This window comes from Theobroma cacao, chromosome 9 (genome assembly GCF_000208745.1).
Source record: "Theobroma cacao cultivar B97-61/B2 chromosome 9, Criollo_cocoa_genome_V2, whole genome shotgun sequence".
Taxonomy (NCBI): Eukaryota; Viridiplantae; Streptophyta; class Magnoliopsida; order Malvales; family Malvaceae; genus Theobroma; species Theobroma cacao.
The window spans coordinates 28602703-28611596 of NC_030858.1; the positions used below are offsets into that span (position 1 = coordinate 28602703).

The following is an 8894-nucleotide window of genomic DNA, read 5'->3' on the forward strand; positions in this document are numbered from 1 at the left end:
GTAAAAGTATGTGAGTAAATTATAATTATTTTTTATATTTGAGATAAATATGTGATAAAATATAATTATAAATGATTTTGTTTTGGGGATAAATATGTATTTAATTATAATAAGGATAATTTTGTTTTTATGAAAATAAATGTTAATATAATAAAGGGTATTTTTATCTTTTACCACTATTCCGTTCTTATTTCAAAGTTTTTTTACCAACAAAATATTGCAATAAGTCATAATAGCTATTCTAGTCATACCTATCTATTTCACAAACAAAAAATGTTGTAATTAGTTCTTAATTTATATTTAATGTTTTTTAAAAAATTGAAGCCAAGGTAAAGAAAGCACTCCAAAGTCACATCATCTTCTAATACTTTCAATGTCTTCTTTTTTGCTTTTTCTAACAACTCTGATGCCTTATCCTAGTTTGAACCCTCATCATCTTCATCACTAATGCTATCACTACCGCTACTACTACTTCCTTTCATGGTGTTTATTTTTCTTGTCAAAAGAACATGATGGTGAAGTTGTTCAACCGTAGCTGCTCGAGTACCACATGGCAATATCATCTTCCAAAATGACACATTAACAAATTACGTGGTAGATGAGGTGGCATTACATTGATAGTTGTAACTTTGGCTAATGGTAGTTAATCAATAGTGAGAAGGCTTTATTTGGACCAAAAAAAAAGTATAGGAACTTAATTAAATGCAATAAAAGTATAAGAGCTTAATTAACTTTTCTTGTATAGTTTAGGGGCTTATTTAAGTGTTACGTTAAAGATAATTTTTTTTATAATATAACTAAATGTACATGTAGATGTAGTACAAAATGTAGGCACAAAAAGAATAAGAAAGAAGCAAAAAATAGAGAAGAAAAACAAACAATAACTTGAACTTAAAGTTTGTAAAAGTAACAAAAAATTTGTAAATATTGTTTGAATTTTGCAAACTTTATCTTCAATATTTTTTTTATTTTTAGAAATTTTGTCAACAAAATTGAGGTTCTGATTGGTTAAGAAAGTGCACAAAATATATGATCCTCCACACAATTTATGGCACATTTTTGGGACAAGCACTTAAATTAGACTGAAGCACTATGTAGCATAAGGAAAGCATTGTTATATATACATATAAAAAATGTGTTTGCAACAAAAGGTTTCTTTTCTCCTTAGTCATCTTCAATTACTTTATCATTGCTTTTCAAAAAAAAGTGTCATCTTTAATTGCTATCGAAAGAATCAATGCGCTTAAAATTATATATTTATTATTAGTTGAATAAAGTAACGTAAAAACAATTTAGAATTATTGCTTTGTGTCTTAATATGTTACCTTTTCTTTGATTTTTTTACTATAATTTTTCAAGGAAAAGGTCTTAAAGAATCTATATTGCATTTGGAGAAGATGAGTGCATTGCAATTATTGTCATAGGCTACTTTGTATGTTGCTTTTAAGATGAGTCACTATTTTGATTTTAATATTGTGCGAGTTGGTGCTTTTACATTCTCAATTTTATCGATGTCTTTATACATATTGACTTTAATATTTATGTTTCCATATTCAACAAATTTTGTTATTATAGTTATAGCAAAAGGTTTTGCTCATTGATGAGTTTCATAACAAGTTTAGGGAATATATATTTGTTTAGCTCATTAATCAATGCAAGTTTGTGGATTAGTGCTTCAACCACATTGCTACCTCTATCAGCAAATACATTGAATGATGTGCTACTGATCTCATCTTTTACATTCATGATGAGTTTGTAATGGCAAATGAAAGTAAAAACTCTCTTCTCTTTATAATTATTATTTTGTTATTGCTTGTTTATTTTTTTTTCTATTGTTCTTACGTTTATGTATTCATAATCATATTTATATGAACAATGATTAATTCTACTGCAACATTTATGCTTGAAAAAAAAAACCTTTTTACTTTACCTTTCATTTATATTTTGTGAAATGCCCTATACTTTGATATGGTGACAAATAAAGCTTATTGGATGTGAATTGAGGCATAATAAGGTATTTTGGGAACCAAAGAGACAAGATAAAATTTTTAGAATAAAATAATATTTTATTAATGAAATAATATTAAAATATTAATATTTAGTCAGATATTGAAATCAGTCATGAAGAAAAATTATATGGTTGATCCAAGTGGGAGAGAAGATGTCAAGCCTGACTCTATAAAATACTTGTCATGACATGCATGTGATTGACTGAATGTTTACATACTAGGAGAGCCCCGAAAAATCGACAAAAGTCGGTATTGTACTTAGAGGTACAACAAAATTGATTTAAGCCTCGAATTAGATCAAATAGAGATTTTAGGGTGAAATTGAAAATTTTAAAGTCATAGAATGACTTAGAATGGTGATTCGGAGTTCGAGAATTAATTTGGAGTCAAACCGAAAATTTCACTATCTAGAGGTAAAATGGTAATTTTGTCACTCGAGGATAAAATGGGAAATTTTTCAAAGATTTTGATCACTTTTGACTTATTGGAGTATGATTTGAGGTTGAGAAGTGAAAAAGTTATAATTTCGGTATTTTTGGAGCATAAGGGCAAAATGGTAATTTTACCACCCTAGGGGCAAAACAGTAATTTTTCACCACTAGGATACTTGTCTAGCACATGGATTTTATCCAAATTTTATCATGGATAATTGAAGGAATTTATATGGTGGAGAGAGAAAGCTTAATAGTTAAGAAATAAAAATAAACCAACGAAATGGTGACACATGGCAAATCTATAACCATTAAATATTTGGCTTATAAATTAACACAAATCAGCTCATTTTCTCTTCATATGGTTGGCCATAGCAAGAACAAAGAGAGGAAAAGAAGAACAAGAACCTTAGGTGGGAAAATTGAAAAAAAAGTGTGAAATTTCAAGGGATTAAGCTAATAAAGGTAAAATTTTTTGATTTTATCTTGTGATTTACACTACCCATGCTTTCTTTTTCATTTTCCATGCTTAGAACTCAAGATTTCATGAGGATACCCTTGCTAGCCGAACACCTAGGAGAGAGAATTTGATGATGTTTTGGGTAGATTCTAAGATAATTTAGTGTTTTTAGTTAGTTAGTGATGTGTAGCATGAAAAGCCAACAAGAAAAATTCATTTTCTGTCATTACACATCATTGGTCAAATTTTCTAGGGAGGATATTGTTGTTGAAATTGATAATATTTTATGATATTTTGGTGATATTTGATGTTTGGTGAGGCTAGAAATTAAATGGGAAATTTTGGTGTGAAAATCTTAATTTTTGCTTAACGTATAGACATGTGTGATTATTGACCTGAGACTGATAAATTGAATCTCATTCACAATCACTGAGGTAATTTAGGTATAATTGGAGTGTAGAAAGTGAGAAGAATTGATTTGGAGTTAAATTGGAGATTTTAGCCGATTAGACCGAGTATAGTGTACTTAGGTCGAACATCACATTTGAGTGATTAATCGGACATTTTGCATCCCATCGTATGCATTCATTTAGATTTAGAGAGCTTGAAATAGTTTATGATAAATTGACACAATTTATTGAAATTCGTGTCACGTATGATGTATAGGTGGTAAGCCTTCTAATAAGAGTAAAGAGATTGTACCTGAAGATCGGGAATAGGAGTATATCGAACTCCTAGTACTGTGAGTAATCTTATCATCATTTTAATTATCTAAAGTATGTTTTAATTTGGTTTTGGTGAAATTTTATGAAAATGAGTTAAATGGTTAATTTTAGGTTTTATAAACAAAATGAGTTTAAATGAAAACATTTTATAAATTGTTTTGAAACAAAATAACAATTTTGAAAAATAGAGTAATTGCAGACCACTGTTATATTGTAAACTTATGATTTGAATAAAGGGCTTATGTTATTGTGTTGGCATGACTAGCTGGGCTGTGTTTTGTGAACTATATGAATTGTTCTATTTTACACTTGTAGGCTGGATAGTATTATATTAGTCTTGTCATGCTGTCAAAAATTTTATTGATTGGTGGGATAATTATTAGCTTACTGTAGTGGGTGAGTTTTCGTGGACCAACCTATTAGAGGGGCATAGTAAACCCCGTTATATCTTACCTCAGTATGAGAGGCACGGGTGGATAACTCCTGAGGCTAACACTGTTAAAGTTCACTTCACGCCAACGCCAAGGAACGTCTATGTTTTCAAAATAAAAACATGATTTATGCGAAATGTGAATTTTTAACAGCCTTGGCAGACTCAGTTTGAGATAGCCCTCGGCCAAGGTATCCTTGATAATTGAGTATGATAATAGTTTCTAGCACGAGCCAAGCTTTTAAGATACTCATAAGCCACGTTAATGTTTTAAAATGAAATGAATATTTATGTTATGAAAAACATATTTGGATGAAATGTTTTAATAGTCTCATTTTACTCACCTTTAGATATTTTAAATGATATTTGTTTACTCACTGGGATTATATAATCTCACCACCCTCATTTTCACCCATTTCAGGGTCAGGATAGTCGATAGATAGCTCATTTCATCGAGGATTACAATTGGACTGGCATCCTCAAAATATGTAGGTTTATCTTTCTAGATACCTTTGGTCGTTCGTGGGCCCACGTGTCACTGCAAATTTAATTTTATACTTTGGTTATCTGTATTATAATATATATGAATTTATTTTGCTTTTTCGCTGTAAAAATTAATTATGCAATGTTCTAAAAATATTGTTTTATGAGAAAATTGAATATTTTATTCAATATTTTTATTTTATTCTACTAGTTATAATTTCATTTTAAATGAAAGTTTTAGACGTTTAAATTTATTTTTGATTATGAATTATGTGTTTTATACTTGCATACTACATTTTTAACTAGTTTCGAAACTTTTGAGGAAAAATGACCAAAATGCCCTTGTGAGATAGAAATCATTTTTTTTATTGATTTCAGTTGGAAATAGCTTAAATTCTTTAAGAATATGATACTTGGTAACGGTTGCTCTCCGGGGAAAAGAGAAACTGATATTAAAACCTTACGGGGTTCCGGTTGACATTCAGAGTAATAAGTGTCGATCAGGACATCGCGGCGGTTGTCACGGGCTCGAGAGGAGTTTCGGGTCGTAACAATTAGTTTGGTATCAAAGCTTTTCAGTTTAAAGTTGGTTTAAAGTCATTTTAAAGTTATTTTAAAAATTACAGTGTCAGTGTGACCCGAGTTAAGTTAAGTTAGGTTTGATATAATAGAATACGTGCATCTGCACATAGAATTTAGAGTTGTTTAGACTCGTTCTGTTTCTTCTTATAAATCTTATGGGAGCATAAGTCATAGACAAGGAGCTATATGAACTCTTGTTCCCAGTAATCCACTTCTTTGTTAATGTCATGTAAAGTTCATAAGTAGGGTCGTTGTCCGAGTTTAAGATGCCACTCGTGACACGAGCCAGTGTTATAGAAATCTTAAAACGAATGCTCCTAATGAAAGATTAATGAAATGATATATCCCTCTAATTAAGGATGGAGAAATTTGGAGTTGGACTAATAGGCCGTGATAATTTATTCATTTGGTGGAGTTACAACTGAACTCATGGTTGTCAATTGGAAAAAGATTTAGGGACTATGGATTGAAATGTGGTTAATATAAAGGAGCACGTGTGATAATGGTAATAAAGGATGCACTTTGATTTGAATGAATAGTGATGGTTGTAATTCACTTGGAGTGTATAAATTAAGCATTAAGGTAAGAGTAAACCCATACTTATGTGCATGAAGTAAGAAATTAGGAAACAAATTTGCTCTAAGGATGAGCTTGAACTTTGCTATGCATAGAAAAAGGGGGAGCTAAGGGATTAAAGGACTTGATATGGAATTGGCAGCTTGAGGTTAAATGACTTGAAAATGTCGAATCTAGTCTAAGTGCCATATGAAGTTCTATAATTGAGACTGATATACGAATTACTTGAAAGATCAATTTAAAGGTTTATTCGGTTCAAAGTGTGGCCTATGATACGAATGATCAGTCTTGAAGGTGATCTCCCTAGAGTAAGGAATTTAGAAAATGTTGATGTTTGGATATACTTTAAGAGACAGAGAACTTCTGCATCCTAAGTTTAGGACAACTTTGATCTTATGATCGCCAAGGCAAGGTGTAATAACTAAGTAGATTATTCACTTAATAAATGTGATTGGTTATTGATGAATAAAGTCAAGATCTTAACATTTAGTGGTATACAATTTGATAATTATGTATTTAAGAGTTATTTGGAGACAATTCCTTCATCAAATTTACACTAAATGCTATGGTAAAGGCACATCAATGTTAAGATGGAAATGTATCCAGAAATGACCTTAACATATCACCAAAGGAGAATTAAACATGTTGAAGTTAATGTTCTAATAGTGTGCATATGATAGAAAGTTAGTTTGTAAGTTGTAGTTTTCATGATCATGAAATATATAAAGATTATCAATATATGGACATACACTTGGAGTTGTAATTTACAAGTTTGGAGTATTTAAGATATGATTAAATGGAATTGGCATTAGTTAAGGTACGTAAATCTTCTAATTAAATTCTGTAGAGTATGCATGATAGTAAAATGGAGGGATATAGTGCCGTGACACTATATGGTGAAGTTACTATACAATATGAAAAGAGTGTTCTAAAGTGTGATTTATTGACTGATGATAAGTGATGAGCAATCTGAGATACATGTAGTTATGAATAAATTTGGAGATTTTTGCTTAAGCAAACTCGTACTAAATGTTATGGTAAAGATATATGACTGTTAGCGGCAAAATAAATATGTTAAATTAATGTTCTGATCGAGCACTTGTGACAGAAAGTTAATTTTGCTAATTGTGGTATAGACTCAAAGGGAAGCCACACGATTGTGAATAATTGAGGTAGTAGCTTTAAAGGTAGAAGAGTTGCTGGGATGAAGTAAATTCAAACAGTTGCAACGTCACAGTACTAACTATCAAACGCTGTTGCGTTAAGAACCCCTAATGGCTAGAAAGCATGAGCAAATTGAGAGTGACATGAAGATAAAACTCACGAGTTGAAGAATGGTCTTTGGATTTGATGCTAAGCTTTGTTGTTTGGAATTTTAAGTGCATTGGGGAGGTATTAAGATAAAGATGATGAGTGAAATTGCAAAGTTTCTTTATTGCCTTATATATTGGCATGTAAGAGAAAGAAAATGTAAATAAAGATTTCAATAATGATATAGCAAATGAGTTGATATAGACTATTGTTATGAGAATATACTGATATTGTCTTGACCTTGTTGAAAGGAAGGGATTAGTAACAACATAAGTAAACTAGGTGACATGCTAGAAACCCTTGGAGATAAATTGAAGCATGAGTAGTTGGGCATGCCTTTATGGAAATGATATACTTGGTGTATGAAAGATCAAATAAGTGATTAAGTGTTTCAAGAATGTTTAGACGCTTTTGAGAAAGAATTATAAGTTATACATGATGAGCATAAGATGTGTGACTTTGAAACTTGTTGAGGAGCCTAACGGCTAAGTCACAAGTTAAATGATCATATGCTGTGAGACATAAGTCTAAGATAGATAATCCTAAGGAAATACTCAAGAAGAGTTTTGCTACAAATTTTGTGGAAGCTAGCATTAAGTTATGTGGCTATAAAGAGGAAGCTGTAAGTTGGAAGAGAAATTTGTATCGACATTGAAAAGTATTTAGAAGAACCTTATTTCAAGTCTTACAGTTTTAATTACAAATTGCAGATTGGTCTAGGGAGAATGATATCACATTAGTATGGAAGAACAGAACAAAGGATGAATGAAGATAATTTGGATAATGAAGCTTGATAATGAAAATTTCCTAAGGTAGTATGGAAATTGAAATTTGAAAATGCCTAAGGCATGCATGATTCGAATCAGTTTAAGTTTTTAAGTGACATTTAGCAAGTGAGATGTGATTAATGACATTGTGATGTGAGGATATAGCATGATGAAACTCAAGCATATGGTTGGAAATGATATAAATAATATGAAAATATACTCAAGTATAATAAGAAGGTTGACATGCACTATAAGAATTATTATATTGAAACTAGAATTGGGATGCGGATGAATAAAGGGGGAATGTAGTCCAAGGCATGTGAATACATGGATCCCTATACATAACAAGAAATGTTGACATTTGAAAATGCGTGTACATATGTATATGAAATTGATAATTTGACTAACTAAGGTGAATAATTGTTCTCAGTAATTGAGAGATTTTGAAATAATGACCAGAGAGGTCAGTGAGCTAAAGTCAGACTAAATTATGTTACTAGATAATAAATACCTTATTTTCTTGCTTCGATTGTTTTTCCTACTTTGTTATTTGCACTATTTATGCTTTATTTTAAACTATCTTTTTTTACATTTGTTCATTTAAAAGTTTTAGGATGATTATATTATATTCTTTACATTATTCCTATTTGCCAAAAACTAATGGCATAAATACCATTATCTAAACTTTGTAGAAGTAAAATAAATACTCCTACATATATTAAGCTCGAACTAAAACTTGCAAAAGATTATAACAAGAAACTTCACTTACTCAATCATGGAAACTGAATCTAATTTTGACAATAATTACCTTATGCCATTATAATCTTTTATTCTTCTTAAATGATTTTGGTGAGTTAAGCATGAATTGTTTGGAAAACAAACTACCAATATTTCTTAACACTAATCTATACATATTTAGGCCACCATAGTTATTACATCAGAATTGTTTTTGGCATCTTTCTCTTCCTACAACTTCATCTTATCTCAATGTAAATGCATATATATTCGTCTGCCATGTTTCTTTTCTCAACTCTACACTTTACATGATCTATGATTTACTTTAATCTATATTCTTTAAAATTTTTCTGATGTAACATAAACTAATTCCATAGAAAGCACT

The 8894-nt window shown here is 30.4% G+C and overlaps 1 long non-coding RNA gene across 1 annotated transcript; it reads left to right on the plus strand.

The window, feature by feature from the left end:
• LOC108663385 lies at positions 2862-4619 on the plus strand. Its single transcript, XR_001929364.1, has 3 exons — positions 2862-2905; positions 3567-3642; positions 4477-4619. It is a non-coding gene; the product is annotated as an uncharacterized LOC108663385 (long non-coding RNA).